At 43.5% G+C, this 17,158-nt stretch overlaps 1 protein-coding gene across 8 annotated transcripts in view; it reads right to left on the bottom strand.

Annotated features, from left to right (window-relative positions):
* Positions 1 to 16,817, bottom strand: part of LOC136849144 (uncharacterized) — an 85,754-nt gene extending 68,937 nt beyond the window's left edge. For 4 of the 8 annotated variants that reach the window (XM_067122217.1, XM_067122218.1, XM_067122215.1 and 1 more), the window contains exons 1-2: positions 16,685 to 16,817; positions 15,843 to 15,939 (exon numbers count right to left, since the gene is read on the bottom strand). The gene's annotated coding sequence lies outside the window, so the exon portion shown is untranslated. The remainder of the gene's footprint in view (positions 1 to 15,842; positions 15,940 to 16,684) is intronic. The other 4 variants (XM_067122213.1, XM_067122214.1, XM_067122216.1 and 1 more) reach the window with 2 other exon arrangements.
* Positions 16,818 to 17,158: the final 341 nt, after the last annotated feature.

Below are 17,158 nucleotides of genomic sequence, written 5' to 3'. Positions count from 1 at the left end.
AGCAATAGTCACTTCTTTTATGCTTAACATCCATCAGAGGGGAGGAGGGTGGGCTCTGATCTTGTAATTACTTGGTAAGTATATATGAAACTTCTATTTTATTATGAAAATAACATTTTCATACGTGTAACTTACCAAGTAATTACATAGCTGAATCCCACATTGATAGGTGATGGGATAAATGGACATATTTTGTTCCAAAAACGATCAGATATGACGATGAATTTGCAACATAAAAATCTGCTAGCATTAATAAAATGCTTGTTGTAACCTTACCTAGTAAGAGAGCTGCAGAGATGATTACTGCCTTGGTCTGTGTTCATCTTGACCTGTAGCGACTTAGCAGAATGGGAGTGATAAGTCCCTACTTTTGAGAGGAGCTTTAGAGTGAAGGAGCCTTCCGAACATCCATAAAGCAATACAGAAAAAACTGCCCTTGCCCTTGGTGCAGTACCAACCAATAAAAATAGCTACCCACACCAACAACAACAATAAGGGTTAAAAAACCATCATACCACTACCACAGACTTGTGGGCACTCAGGGTACAAGTACCCCCTGGCTCCCCAAAAGAAATTGACACCCAAAAAATTCAAGGCTTTCTCCCCCAATACCAAGCCAGCCACCAATAACGGACCTAAGGTACTGCAATTTTCATATGTCATTTAAATTTCCTTAAGATAGTGTGAGGCAAAAATGGAATTGCATTTCCAGTATGTTGACTGGAGGATAGTCGAAAGCGACATACTATGCCTAAAGGCATAAGAAGTGGCAACAGCTCTAATATCGTGCGCTCTCACCTAGGAAGGTAGGACATCATTTTCTATTTGAGTGTGCGCCTCAATGATAAGACTTCTGAGAAAAAATAAAAGGGCATTCTTAAGACAAAGATTTTGATGGGTTCTTGACGGAACACCTGACGTTACTGGCAGGACCTCCAATTCTCTTCCTCTCTAAGTAATACCTCAGTGCCCTCACTGGGCAAAGGACCCTTTCCTCCTCCTCTGGTCCTAGAATGTCCATAAGGCTTTTAATAGAGAACATGCATGGCTAGGGATTAGACAGGGACTCGTTCTAAACCAGGAAGCCAAGTATGAAGGTGCAGACAGCATCTCCCTTCGAGAAACCTATGCACTTGTCTTTAGCCTGCAACTTGCTCACTCTTTTGGCAGTGGCCAAGGCTACAAGAAAAAGAGTCTTCTTGGTTAAATTCTTGAATGAAATGGTACGGAGAGGCTCAAAGGCAGGACCTGTTAACCATTTAAGCACTACATCCAGGTTCCATGACACGGAGTTGTCCTTTACCTGTTTATAAGTCTCGAAAGATTTATTCAGATCCATCAGGACTGGAGGCTAAGTCCACTCCTCTATGCTTGAAGACTGATCCCAGCATAGCCCTACAGCCCCTAATAGTCGACAGAGAGAGAGAGTCCCTTGGAGGCCCTGAGAAAGAGAAGAAAGTCTGCTATTTGGCTTACAATGGTTTTAGCAGGTAAGATATTATTACTGCTGCACCACCTGCAGAAGATAGCCCACTTGGCCTGGTAGACTTGGCTGGTAGACTTACATCTACATCTAGAAACAGCTTCCACAGCTTTCTTTGAAAAACCTTTTGCTCTGACGAGTCTCCGGATAGTCTGAAGCCTGTCAGAGCTAGAGCGGATAGTCCTTGATGGAACTTCCAAAGATGAGGCTGTCCTGAGAAGATGTGAACTTTGAGGCAGTAACCTTGGGAAACCCACAAGAAGTTTGAGAAGGTCCAGGAACCATTCTTTGAGAGGCCAAAAGGGCGCTATCAGGATCATCGATACGTTGCTGTGACTCTTCAACTTGTTGAGAACACCCCCCCGCACTATGTTGAATAGGGTGATCTGAAACATGGAAGTGTCTGGCTGTGTCTTTCTGTTCCAGTTGGCCTTCAGGTAAAACTGGAGAACTCTCATATGAAGTCTGCCTAGTCTGACAAACATTTCTATGGATGCCAGAGTCCCCAGTAGGCTCATCCACTGTCGAGCGAGCAAGACGACAGGGCTAGAAAACTCGTGACCGTCTGAAGATATCTGGAAATTCTATTGGAAGACGGAAAAGCCCGAAAAACCCGAGAGTTCAGAGTCACCCCCAAATGGAGGATTTCTTGTAACAGGGTGAACTGGGACTTCGGAAGATTGATAAGAGGGCTCAGCTCCTGGGGAAGATGAAGAATCTTGTGTAAGTCCTTCATGCACTTGTCCTTTGACAGGAATCAGAGCAGCCACTCACCTAGGTAAAGACTGACACTGATCCCTACCAAGTGGAGCCATTTTGAGAGAGGAGCGACAACTTGAGTGAATACTTGAGGGGCCATACAAAGGCTGAAGCAAAGGGCCCAAAACTGGTACACCTTGTCCTGGAAGATGAACCTTAGATATTTCCTGGAAACTGGATGGATAGGAATGTGGAAGCATGCGTCCTGCATGTCTAAGGTTATCATCCAATCGCCCTGATGAATGGAAGAAAGGACTGAATGGCTTGTATCCATTCTGAATTTTGTCTCCCAGACAAAATGATTGAAGGTGCTTACATCGAGGACTGGTCTCCAACCCCCCAATGTTTTCAGTACCACAAACAGACGGTTGTAAAACCCCTCCGTGCTGGTGTTCTTGACTTCCTCTAATGCCCTTTTCTGGATGAGAGAGGAAACTTCCTCCAAGGGCCAAATGTCTCTCGGAGCTTACCGAGTACGCTGCCAATGTGATGGGAGAAGTGGCTAATGGGAGGCTCTCCAGAATGGGATGACGTAGCCCTCCTTCAAAACTTTGATGATCCAAAGCTCTGCTCCTCTTATCAGCCACTCTCCCAATAATACAGAAGTCTAGCTCCTACATGTACATAAAGGACTTCCTTCCACTTTTTTGGTACTGGCTTGGAAGAGCCCTTCTTAATAGACTTATACGTAAACCGGACATTTGTACAGGTCCTGAATGGTACTCTAAATCTACCTCCACAAACGGTCTGTTGCTGGAGGGATGAGGCAGTCCTGGTTTGAAAAGCAGTCGAATCCATGGAACACCTAGACGACTGGGCCAAGTCGTCTTGCATAGATTTCTTCTGCACATCTGACCCAATTCCCTTCACTGTCTTGAGGAAAAGATGATTCTGGTCTAGGGGTGAAAACAACAGGGCTGACTTCTGAGTCTGGGTAACTCCCTTGGAAGTAAAGGAGCACCAGAGCTCCCTTCTTCAGTACTCCGAAGGTGACAAGAGGGAAAAACTCTAGAGAGCCATCTCTAATGGCTTTGTTGGCACAGGACAGAGCACCGAGCCAGTCGGAGGCAATATTTCTACTAGGTGCTGGTGGTCCTTGATTTTCTTGGCCCGTGCACCCACCATCCAATCCAGAAAACTAAGTACTTCGAAGCCCTTAAAAATGTCCTTGACTAGATGTTCTAGTTCTGCACAGGAAAACATGATCTTCGCCAACAAGAATGCAGAACAGCAAGAAGAGTTGATGAGACCAGAGAAGTTCCCTTAGGAGGAGGCAGCAACTACCACAGAGGGAGCTTCACCAGTCATGTAAGACAAGTACCTCCTGCGGACCAAATGGGAGGGAGGAAAAGCGACAGACGCTTTGCCCTGCTCCCTTTTGGCTGAAAGCCAGTCTCCCCTCTCCTTGAAGGAGATGACGCTGGAGGTCTAACTGGAGGAGGCGAAGGAGACTACAGCCTCTGAGCAGACGAAAGAGGCAATGGGCGCCTGGGAGCATGCACTTGGTGTTCAGAAGCGGGCACTGGGTTCTCAGGAGCTGGCGCCGGGCGCTTGGGATGTGGCACCAAACATTTGGAAGTAAACGTCAAGCGCTCAAGAGTTGTCGCTGGGCGCTTGGGAGCCAAGGGACAGAAGGTCCACAGCATAACTACAAGAAAGCTGGGGACTGCTAAGACTGCTTATACCGCTTAATAGGTAGCGGATCTGAACAGCGACCAAGTTTCTTGAAAGTGCGCTTAAGCGGTCGGGAAGAGTCCAGGTACAGTTTGTGGCACCTCCTGCCCACGCCGAAGTCGTCGGAAGAACTTGAGGAAAACTGATGGACACCCAATGACACGCCTTTGTAATGGATGTCTACCAGCACCTGGGACTGTAAAACAGGAGCAGCTGAGGGGGAGACTACCCATGGGTAAATCCCAACGACCTCCCTTGGACTTTCAGTATGTTTTCTCTCAGGTTTAGGGAAGCAGAACAGGGGCTCTGGTTAGGAGAACTGGCATTCGGATAGCCACCTCCTCCACTGGCACTGCATTATCACTTATCACTTTATCAGAAAACAAATTTTCCATTATCATTCTCTGGGAAGCTCCTAATTCTGCAACTGTACTTACAACTAGGTTAATTTTCTTATCAAATCCAGATTCGAGACTGGTGATGGTATCGGGATTGGAAGCAAGGGAGCCAGGCACAGGAGTAGGAGGTTGTTCAGCAGACTAACCTCTAAACTAGGTTTAGGCATAGCTTCTACACTATGAGATTGTTTCTTAGCTTTAGAAGCTGCTTTCCTCTTCCTATCTCTCTCTAATTTGTCTAAGTATGACTTAAGAATCTTCCACTGTTTATTATCCCATGCTGAGCATTCATTGCAGGTCTTTTTAGTGCTACAGTCTTGCCCCTACAGATTGAATGGGGATCATAACAAGCTTTAGTAAACCTAGTCTTACAGCCTTCACTGCAATAGCGAATACTCGAACTGCTAGAGTCTGACATAATTCAGAAAATACTAGGAGAACTAACCAAAATTATGATAATAAACTGCTGTGCAACCAAAACAAAGTAATTGTAGTTCACCAAATGCAAAATAACGAATGGAAAATTTTAAAAAGCTGCTGCAAATGGTGCCAATGTTTACAGCGAAGCTGGCAGAAACAAATTGAGCTTACCTGCCAGATTGTTTTCTGTGTTCCACGATAGTGGGCGGGGGCTGTCAACGAGACAAAAACAGAAGCAGCGCTACCGTGCATTTTAAAAAAGTTGCTCTGCGAGTTAGAAACGTTAGCTATGTAATTACTTGGCAAGTTACTTATAAGAAAAGGAAGTTTCATAGTAAATAATTCAATGGAACTCATTCCAGAGGCACAAAAGAATCAGCAGATAAAATTTAGGCCTGCTTCTAAATTCCAGAGAGACTGATACTTAGTTGAAGGGGCTTCAAATCTCAACTGATCTCAACACTTTAAGGTGCTGATCAACAGCCAGATCTAATAGCAAATGATGCAATGTAGAGGAAAGTATGCAACGATAACCTTGAAAGTAGACAATGAAAAAGTCTTATTTTATGTATGAAAGCAGAGAAACTTTGATGTCTACAAGGCGCCAGGTGCTGAAAATCTCTCTAGAACGGCACCCTGAGCAATACACAAACCACTGCTTTTGGCACAAGGCCATGGTTGTTCTTCACTTGATTAAGGATAGAACCCATGATACCTCTGAAAATGACATTTTTATAGTAAAATAAAGTTTTATTTATACTTACCAAGTAACTACATAGCTAATACGTTTCATTTATCGGCAGCTTAAATTTGAAAATTCAACATTGCGTTCCAATATTTTGGTGTAGGTAACTCGCCCTGCCCACTTTTGGGGAAGTATAGGTACAACACTACTAACGAGCCCAATTCGTTTATGCCCTGATCATGTAGTTACTTGGTAAGTATGTATAAAAATTTATTTTATTATAAAAATGTCATTTTTATATAAGTAACTTATCAAGTACTGTGACTACATAGCTGAATCCCACATTGACAGGAGGTGAGATGGGTGGGCATGTACCACTTAAACAAACACTCAAGAATGAAGATGAATTTTTAAAATAGTAAGTAGTTAACACTGAGAATGTTAGTTGTAACCTACCAGGCGAGAGAGCTCCAGCAGGAAAAGACTGCCTCTGATGCGGCTCATCTCAACCATAGTGGCGTGGCAGTGAAGCCAGAGGCAGCTCTACATGACTGGGGCTTTACAGCCAAGGAGTACTCCAATGGCTGCCAAAGCATACAAAACACAAAAGCCCTTGCCCTGGGCGCAGTACCAAACCAAGACCATAAAACACAAGTTACACATACACCACAAAATAGCTCAGTTACCATCACCCATTCATAACACGACACAACGAATGATGGGTGCTCCAGGTACTCAGTAACCTCCAACTTCCCAAAACTCAACAACCTAATTCAAGGCGGGTAGACAGAGGAGTGTAAGGGTAACCCCTACTCTTCCTCCCCCAATACCATGCCAGCTACTGATAATAGGCCAAGGGTACTGCAGTTCTCGTAAACAGTTTCGATGTCACGTACATAATAATTTGCAAAACACGATTTGCACCTCCAGAAAGTGGATTGTAAAATAGAAGATAGGGATAAATTAAATTCCACTTGAAGGAAATCGAAGTCACTACTGCCCCAATTTCGTGGGCTTTAACCTTGCAAATTGGCAAGTCTTTCTCTTGAATCTTCATATGAGACTCTGAAATCACGTCCCTCAAGGAGAACGCTAATGCCTTCTTGGATAAAGGATGGGTTGGATCCTTAACTGAACACCAGAGGTTAGGGGACGCGCCTCTGATATTCTTAGTTCTCTGTAAATACTTCAGTGCTCTTACTGGACAAAGAGTTCTCTCTTGGTCCGTGGGACCTCGAATGCCCGTTAAACCTTTGATTGTGAGTATGGGGACAGGGAAAGGACAGCGTTTCATTCTTCACTAAGAACCCCAAAGTAAAGGAACAGATTGCGTCTCCTTGTGTGAATCCTACTTTCTTGCTCAGAGCCTGTAACTCACTAATTCTCTTGGCTGTAGCTAGAGCGACTAGTAGTAGTTTTTCTTGTAAGATCCCTGAGGAATGTGTCTTGAAGAGGTTCAAAAGGTGGACCTGAGAGCCATTTTAAAACTACATCTAGATTCCAGGATTGATAAGGTCACCGATGTCTTTATCTGTTGATAGACCCAAACCTCTATGTCTGAATATGGAGTTGAGCATCGCTCTGTAGCCTTTGATCGTGGATGTACCCAATCCTCGGGAAGAACTTAAAAATAGCAAGAAATCTGCTATTTGCACTACAGAGGTCGACGAAGATGATACCTTGTCTCTTCTGCACCAGCTGCGGAATATTGTCCATTTAGTCTAGTAGACGTTGGAGGAGGACTGACGTCTACATCTCGCAATTGCTTCCGTAGCTGATCTCAAAAAGCTTTTTGCTCTGACAAGCTTCCTGACAGTCTGAAGCCAGTCAGAGCGAGAGTGGATAGTCCTAGACGGAACCGATGAAAATGCGGTTGCTCGAGTAGATTTTGTTGCTGTGGGAGTAATCTTGGAAAGTCTACTAGGAGATTGAAGAGATCTGGAAACCACTCTTTCTGTGGCCAGAAGGGAGCTACCAGGGTCATTGACACGTCATGAAGGATGAATTTGTTGATTACGTCTCCCACCATACTGAATGGTGGGAAGGCATATGCATCCAGGTTTGACCAGTCCTGGAGCATCGCATCCGTTTCCCACGCGAGGGTCCGGGGCTGGAGAGCAATACAGTACAAAGGAAGTCGGTGATTCCTCGATGTTGCAAATAGATCTATCAACGGCTTTCCCCACCGTTTCCACAGGTCAGTGCATACCTGCGGATTCAGTGTCCATTCCGTGGGTAGGACCTGTTTGCAAGAACTTAATTCATCTGCTATGACACTGAGTTTGCCCTGTATAAAGCAAGTAACAATTTTGCGCCCAAATAAGATCCTTGGTTGCCTGATACAGTGAGAAGGAGTGGGTCCCTACCTGATTCCTTATGTAGGCCAGAGCTGACCTATTGTCCGAGTGGACTATGACTGGATTTGTGAGTCACTGTACAGAAATGTTGAAGGGTTAAGTGTATTGCCTTTAGCTCCTTCATGATGATATGGAGCTCTCTCTCAGGAAGTGACCATGTCCCTGACACTTCATTGTTTTCTAGGAGGGCCGCCCAACCCAGATCTGATGCGTCTGAGTATAATGTGAGGTTGGGTTTCAGAGGGTGAAGTGATTTCCCTTCTGCAAACCTTCCTGTTACAAGCCACCACCGAAGGTCCTCTTTGACCCACGGGGTGACTAGGAAAACAAACGAGTCCAGAAGAAACTTCCTCTGCCAACTGGCCTTTAGAAAGAACTGTAGCACTCTCGTGTGAAGTCTCCCTAAAGGAACGAACTTTTCTATGGATGAAGAGTTCCCAGTAGACTCATCCATTCATTGGCTGATTATGACAGGAGAGAGAGGAATTTCTGAACTGTCTCAATGCAGTCTTTTATTCTCTTGTCAGACAGAAAAGCCTGAAAATCCCGAGAGTTGATCTTCATTCCCAAATAAAGAATTGATAAACTCGGGACTAACTGGGATCTGTCTGGGTTTATCAGTAGACCCCATTCTTGGGCTAACACAAGAGTCTTCTTTAGGTCCTCCATGCAACTTGATTCCTGGGGGTGTTAGGAGCCAGTCGTCTAAATAGAGACAAATGTTGATCCCCATGAGATGTAGCCATTTTGCCAATGGGGTGAGGACACGAGTGTAGAAAGTCCGAAGCACAGCGCTCGAAACTGGAAGACCTTGTCATGGAACACAAACCATAAATATTTCTTAGCCTCTGGGTGGACTGGAACATGGAAATATGTGTCCTGCATGTCTATGGTTGCCATCCAATCCCCTTGACGGATGGAAGACAGAATTGAGTGGGTTGTTTCCATTTTGAATTTCACTGTCTGGATATAGAAATTCAGGGCGCTGACATCCAGGACAGGTCTCCAACCTCCCGATGATTTTGAGATGACAAATAGGCAGTTGCAGAACCCCGGAGTGTTGACATCGACTATTTCTATGACTCTCTTGGTGAGAAGAGCCGATACTTCTTGTGATAGGGCCAAATACCTCTCTGAGTCTAAAGAGTAAGCCGCCAAGTTGATAGGAGAGGACACTAAGGAAGGTTTCTCCCTGAATGAGATGGAACATCCAACTCTGATCACCTCTAACACCCAACGTTCAACATCTCTGCCCTTCCACTTGGTCCAAAATTGTATAAGCCTGGCCCCCACTGGTACACGGAGGATAGTATCCTCACTTGCGAGAAGGAGGTTTGCTTGCCTACTTCTTGATTGGTCGAATGGACCTTGAATACGCTCGGGAACGAGGCTGGAATCTTGTGTACCTCTACCACCTCGAAATGCTTGCTATAGAGGGGAAACCGTTCTAGGTGCAAACGAAGCGGAAGATGAGGAACGCCCAGACTCCTTCGGACATTTGGAGGACTGGGCCAGCAAGTCTTGCATGGATTTCTTTTGTAGTTCCGCTGCGATATGTTCTACTGTAGCGCTGGAAAAGAGGCCATGTTGATTTAAAGGTGCAAAAAGAAGTGCGGATCTCTGGGAGGGAGTGACCCCTTTGGAAGTGAAGGAACACCAATGCTCTCGATTCCTAAGTACTCCCACTGCAAACGAGGCTGCCAGCTCCTGGGATCCATCCCTGATCGCTTTATCCGCGCATGAGAGCACTCCCAGCCAGTCTGTGGCGAAGTTATCATGGAGAGCAGCGCAATCTTCTATTTTCCTCGCTAAGGCGCCGACAGTCCAGTCAAGAAAACTTTAGATCTCAAAGACCTTAAAGATGTCCTTAGTCAAATGTTCGAGTTCTGAAATGGTATATAAGATCTTGGATGAGGAAAAGGCAGATCTCCATGACGAGTCAATTAAACTGGAGAAATCCTCATAGGAGGAGGCAGTAACTCCTAATGATGGCACTTCCCCAGTCACATAGGATAAGTATCTCCCCTTGGATAAGCGAGGAGGAGGAGTGCAGAATACCAGTTTCCCCATATTCCTCTTTTCTGTCAACCAGCTCTCAATGCTTGACTTTCTTTGACAACAACGAAAGCACCATCTTAGGCAGCCTAGAAGCTTCCAAAGGCTGTCTCATCATAAAGGAGGGACCCAAAGAAGAGGGAACCGCTGGGGGAAAAGAAGTCCGGGAAGCAAAACAAAAATTATTTCAAAAGAGAAGGGTAGGCTGAAGCAGGCTGATCCTGTTCTACGTCCTCTTCTGACGAAATGGGTGAGAGAGCCAAATCCTCAGGCTCTTGAGACACTGCTGGTTTACGTAAAAGATCCATAATACTGTCTATGCGTTGTTTAATTGGTTCCAAAGCTGGATCCTGAACCGGACGAATGGTGGAGTGTGGCGCCGGATGCCTGGGTGAGCTTGGCGCCAGCTTTGAAAGGGAGTGATCGCACACTGGTGACCGTGCGCGAACTACGTGTTGATCTAGTTCCACAGGTGCAACGAATCCTTTAGATCCCACAGTGTGCTTGGAGCGGCTGAGAGATCTATTTTCAGTGGTCTTGATTATACGCTGTACAGAAAACTCGATGGCTCTGAAGAAACCTTGGCACATTTTTTACTTGTTTCCTGTTACATCGAATTCTGGATCCCACTAAGCACTTGAACCTCCGCAGATCCCACTTGATGAATGGATCCCTCAGGTCCCATTGGATGAATGGATCTGTTGGATCCCACTGGATGACTGGATCCCTCAGATCCTGATGGATGACTGGATCTCTCAGATCCCACTAAATCTCTGGATCCCTTGGATCCCTCTGGATGCCCAGATCCCTTGGATCCTAAAGCACGATCTACATGTTTCTTAGAGATCCGCTTGAGCGACAAAAACTGACGCTCTGACACAGACACTACAGGTGACACATCAGATGGATCATCCCAAAAACTACATGAAGGTTTGGGACTCGGATCCCAATCTCTGTTCCGCTTGCACGGGATAGGAAAATCAGACAGCCGCAAATATTAGCCTTTTCAATGGCCTGGATGCACTTTTGGAACACCAGCAGCATCTCTGACTCACTTTGTACTTGGATTTGTCGGATCCCGAGTCCGAATCACTCGTCGAAAGGGCATGAACTCCAATATGGACGCCTTTCCAGCGGCTGTCCACCGAGTCCTGGGAATCTCGAACAGGCTCAGTTGAGGGGGCGACTACCCGTGGGCAAACCCCACCAGCCTCCCTGGGGCTTACGGTTTGCCTCCTCCCAGGTTTAGGGGAGTTTGATAGGGACCTTTGTCTAGGAGCATCGGTGGGACTAGTAGCCTACTCCACTGACACAACACTTGCACCAACACCACTGGCACTAATCTTATCCATAAGGCCCCTCACTGAAGCCCCTAAGAGACCAAATTTCTGGTCCATTCTGGCTTCCAGACTGGCAATGGTATTGGGCTCGGAAGTTTGGAAGTTGGATAAAGGAGTCACAGATAAAGATGAAGGATTAGTGATAGGAGAAAATGCAGATACAGTACAGTTGGAAGAGCATGCAAAATAGGACAACAAATGGTATGAGAGTCATAATTGATAGAAGTTAGTCTGGTATTACAGCCTTTGCTGCAAAACCTACTGCTAACAGAACTAGAGTCAGACATTTTCATGAAAAGCACAAATCTAAGCTAAGTAAGCTAATACAATTAGCGCAATCACTGCCAAGACATGGAATACTTTACCAAAAACAATGAAAACCATCAGGCGAATTATACTATGACAAATGAAAGCTGAAGTCAACGACCATGTTAAGCCGTCAACCGGCAGAAACGAACTGGGCTCGTTAGAAGTGTTGTACCAATCCTTCCCCGAAAGTGGGCGGGGCAAGTTACCTACACCAAAATATTGGAACGCCACCGTGAATTTTCAAATTTAAGCTGCCAATAAATGAAACATAACAGCTATGTAGTTACCTGGTAAGTTACTTATATAAAAATCCCCTTTTTGGGATGAGACAGTCAAGCATCTCCAAGCAATTAAGTGTGAGATGCAGAAGTTAGTGGAAGTACATGGAATTCTGTAGCTTGAGTCAATTTCCCCTCCATGGAAGAATAAGAGACATCTACCGAGAGAGCTACAGTAGAAAGTTCAAAAATCATTTGCTCTGAGGCTACTAGGGCTCTACAGGAGTCACTGAGCAATTCTTGAATTTGAAATTTGCGCAACACTTCCTTAGGGTAGACAGAGAGGAAAGGCCTATGAGTCTGAATCAGGCCAAACTTAAAGAAACACATCCACTGCTCAAGCCTGAGGGCCCTCAAAGGAGCAGTAATTGACTAGTTGTTCCTGTTCATCTGCATGCTAATAGGTCTACATTTGAGTGCTCCTCTAATCCCACAGCAACTGATAAACTTGCGGATGTAATGGCCACTCTGTAGGTACTGTAGTTTTGTTCTTCTGAATCCCCAGCTGGCAAAAACACTGTCCTTCCCAAGAATGATTATCAAATCAATATCATGTTGTCCATTTCACTCAAAGCAGCACTCTACCCACTATAACTTTGTTTCTGACCAAGGATAAACCTGCTAAGCATCTTCAATAGTCTTTCCACTGCCCTGACATCTAGTAAGCTTTACCAGGTGTAGTGTTGACCATTCTATGCTGTATGTAAGTGTAACGATACTAGTCAAAATCCTTTGTTTTGTGTTACATGACAGTGGGGGGGAAACAAAACCTGGACATAGGTTTCAGAATAAAATGGTCAACTCTTGGTTTCAGTGCCTCCTACAGAACCTGGCTACGATGATGGTCCTGGATTACTTACAAGTTTAATACACATTAGCTGTAAGTTGTAATCTCTTATGCTGAGACTGTACTAATTGAGCCTGATTATTTTGGCAAAATCCCCAGTGAGGCCCTGTTTCCTAACACAGAAAATCCTTACCATTTAGGAAGCTTCCTTCAGAGCTAAAATTCTCAAGAAGCACGAATGAGGAGGAGTTAAGGAAGTTGACTGAAAATCATATTGCACAGAGACTGAGCCAGGTGAAGCAACAGATCTTTGGCCTTTGGAATACTATTGACAGAGTTGGCCAACTTGAACCAGTTGACTCAGTAGAAAAGATTTCTTCCTCCTAAAAATTGACACCATCCACTTTTAAACAACAAATTCCTTGCGAATACTTATGTATAGAGGTGCTGTACATGAGCCCATACAAAGCACCTTTAACAGCAATACCTCCTCTATAAATACACCTCAAAGGAACTTGCGTGACTGAGGATGTATTGGTACGAGAAAAATGTTTCCTGTACATCCACCAAAACATCTGATTGTTCTTTTAGAAAGTCACTAAAACCATGCTGGAAGAACCAAAAGCACTGGGACAAACAAGTAAAGTTATTTAGTCTCAATGTGTTCAACAATGTATCAACCAGTTGCTTATGGAGCTAGGAAAAAGTCAGGGGTAAAATCCCAGTGAACTATTGCCTGGTTCATTTCATTCTCTCTAACTTACAACCTCCTACTAAAGAATGAGAGACGCCTGCCAGAGAAGACAAAGGAAAAGCTATAGGAGACAAACCAGTGGAGGGTAACCTGAAAGGAATCATAACTCTCCTTCACTTCTTCTACCACGTAAGGTTCTGCTCCTAAGTTTTCCAAGCATGCCAGGAGGTCTCCAATTGGCTCACTCAAGGTCATGTGGCACGCAATCAGTTCCACCAGTACTAATCGAAGTACTGTACCACAGGCCAAGGATGAATCATAAATGGAACAGGGTTCTGAGCCATACCATCTGGCCCATGGGGTTCCCGATGACAACTGTTATCCAAACTAGTAAAAACGATGGGAGAGCATGTGTGAGCACTATTGTGAATGCACACCTCTAAGGCTTGTGGCAAATCAGAAGCAGACTGAGGTGCTTCACAATCATGTGCTCACAGATGGTCAAGGCACCCGTAGGTATTGTTCAGCAGCAACCTGCCACACAAGAACCCCGTCTGCATGCACGTGTGCTCCTGGTGATGCAAGGGTATCCATGATATCACACGAAGGCTTGGGGTACTGAGCACGTTCAGGATCCCATGTATCAACCATGCCTGTGGAGGAAGTAACACCCAGAGGCAGTTGGTGAGGAAGAAAACAGAGAGCTTAAAAACAAGAAGGATGTGGAAAAATGAAGGAAAGCATATGCAGTTCTGCAGTTCTTCAGCTTATGCCTAGCTTGTATCTTACTCTTATCCAGTGCAGGAGAATGGGCAATGTAACTGCCATGGTAGATACCACTGGGACACCTATCACAGGAAGGACAATCAATACAGGAGGGTCAGTGGCACTGAGCTTCTTAGCAGGTGCTGCACCAACAGGCAGTGACTCTCCCAACTAGCCAAAGCTTTGTGGTCTAGGAATGCTGAGAAGATAGGCTCCTGGAATACCCAGGGAAGCCACATCATATACAGATACTCATTCAATGATAATAGCCTTCTTTCTTTTATTCCCAAACCTTTTCTACTGCAAAGTGACCACTTCACACATGCCTCTCAGGGAAATGAAGACTGCAAGGCCCACTCCTACAGATGGAACAGTAACAACATGTATCATGTCCTTCACTTCTACATTTTTGGTTTTTTCTCCAATAGGAGAGAGACTCAAAACAAACACACAAGCAACAGCTTCAACTTAGCATTATAGTGGGAGCTTAGTAAGACATCCTTACTACATAACAGCAGAAGGAAAGGGGCTCTTACTTAAAAGGCAATGGTTTGCATTGCTGTGGGAACAATTACTATTCTGGCTGGTAAGATATAAGTAAATAATGCTTGGGTTGGTTGGTTATTGAGAGAATACTGGCCATTGGGTATGGCCAAGATATTCAGTCACTTTCAATATGGACTACAATCAGGAGAAATGTCTATAAAACAGGGGACTAAGCCCCTACAGTCATTCTTAACTGAGGTACATATAATCAGAAATGCTTCCAGCTTTTTACTATTGACTGTTAACTATGGAGTTTAGACATGTCCGGTAACTATGGGGTTTTTCTTGCTTACTCTTTCTGGTCTCAATAAATGAAAAGCCTCATCAGTTCTAAATAGAACCCTGTTCCAAAAATTAGCAAAGCTAACACTGGTAGATTTGATTTTGTTACTTTAATGAATCAGCCCTTTTTTCCTCCCTTATCATAGGACAGGCTACCATGAGGCTAGCCTAATTTTGTTAGTTTTACCTGTTTTAAGCAACAGTCAAAATACTTCCAACAAAAAATTTAACCAGAAGAAAAAAAATATATCATAAGAACAAAATGGAATGCTTGTTACATGGTCAAGAAAAAGTACAGATATTAACAGCAGTCACAAACCTCTGGTCAGCCTTCAGTGCTAAATGATGAACAACTTAAGAAAAACAATAAATACAAACACATGTTAAAATAACATTACTAAGTCATATATCAAAACTATATCAATAAAGGCCTAGCAGAACTTACAGGACTGTCATTGTAGCCTGTTGCTTATCAAATTAATTTTACTCACTTTCTCTTTTTTTTTAATTACCAGTCTTTAGATTGGAATGGACTGGAACATAAAAGCTACAGTAGGCCAAAGGTCAAGTTTTGACACCTAGCCTATGAAGTTGGTCTGCGCTGAAAATAATACTGAGGATGAAATTTACAGATATAAATATGTACATGATTAAAAAAACACACACACACACACACACAGATTAATACACTCCAATACATACAATTCCACATATTAATAACACTCCATTGAATATACTTCCTCAAACTTCTTCACAATCTTGCATGCATGTAAATAGAATCTTGCTTGAGTATGAATTGAGTCAAAAACTTGTTAACAATTTTGCATGCTTATAAATAGCTGAAAAAAACTGTTAATAATTTTGCATGCATATAAACAGAGTTAATCTTGAATGCATATAAACAAAAATTATAATCAAAACAATATTAAATTAGAATCTTAAGTGCCACGTAAATACATAAATTTATATATGTTCCATGGTACAATGCAGAGTGAGGGGTCACGACTTACTTGGGAGGGGGGGGGTTGTTCAGGGGGCAGAAACTCCTCCTCCCCCCAATGCCAAGTTAGGCCACAACATCCAGGGTTAGGTTAGGTCACATTCCCTCTGAAATGCGAAGGCCTATTACAAAAATACTTAATACAGTAGCCCTGAACCCTTACTCTGCATCTGCTCCAAACTGACATTAATCTTTAGCCTGTCTTTGAAAAGAGAAGATCAATAAGCTGTATACTCAAGAAACTGTCACAATATTCAGGAATGCATACTGTATACAGAGGATACCTGGAATATGCTACACGTCTACAGACTTAACCAGTTCACATTTTCATTCTAACCAACAACCTACACAAAAAAGCACAGAGGCCTAAGCCTACCAGGGCCAGTAGCATAAATCAATGAAGGTTACAGCAAAGCCTTAGCACCGTTAACCAATACCTAACAAAATTTTATAGCCAAGGATACTAATTACTTATAAAGTAGTCTACTGTTACTTGACCTACCTATGCCAAGACAAATGGGCCAGCCAACCTAACGACTCAGGATTTTTTTCGACAGTAGCAAAATTGCGTAAGTTATGAGCTTGACAACACTTCTAAGACCCAGCAACATGAAGGCAAACGCTAACTGTAGCTTTCAATACAAAAGAAATTATACTGACTTAGAGCCATGGCTTTGAATCAAAATAAATAAGCTTTTATTCATCAATAGCGCAGAACACCGATAATACATGGTGTAGTTATCCCTGGAGGGACAACTAGACATGTTAATTGTACTGAATTAACGTGAAACTAGAGGAGTACATAAGGAAGTACAATCACTTCATGACAAGAGAAATCTGGTGGTCACTTACGATATGCTGTGCATAGCGGCAAAGTACACAGTCGCACGTTTACGCGTTAATACACAAATCAAGAGTAACAATCGTTCTCGGCGTATTACGATGTAAACACACAGCCCCTACTGGGAAAGACAGCAGAATTGAGCATTATGCAGCCCTTCAAAATGATTTTTGTTTCTCAGATAAGTTTCAAATAAAATGTAACGAATAGCTCTTACTGCCCTAGACATAAATTTTTCTAGCTGAGAGCAGTGTATTTTATAGTATTAATTTGATGTATACGTAAAAAGCATTCATATTTCTTACAAGATTGCATTTGCGAAGCTTAGCCCTCAACATTGTATGATTCGAAGGTTCTTGTCTCACCTAACTTATATTAAATTATTCTATAAACCCAAGGATATTTCAAGAGCCTTATGAATTTTATATTTTATTAAAGCAAAATTTGGAAACAACACTTTTTCCATTATTGACAAGTTGCAATTC

Source organism: Macrobrachium rosenbergii, chromosome 20, assembly GCF_040412425.1.
Source record: "Macrobrachium rosenbergii isolate ZJJX-2024 chromosome 20, ASM4041242v1, whole genome shotgun sequence".
NCBI lineage: Eukaryota > Metazoa > Arthropoda > Malacostraca > Decapoda > Palaemonidae > Macrobrachium > Macrobrachium rosenbergii.
This window is presented reverse-complemented; position numbering and strand designations above follow the sequence as displayed.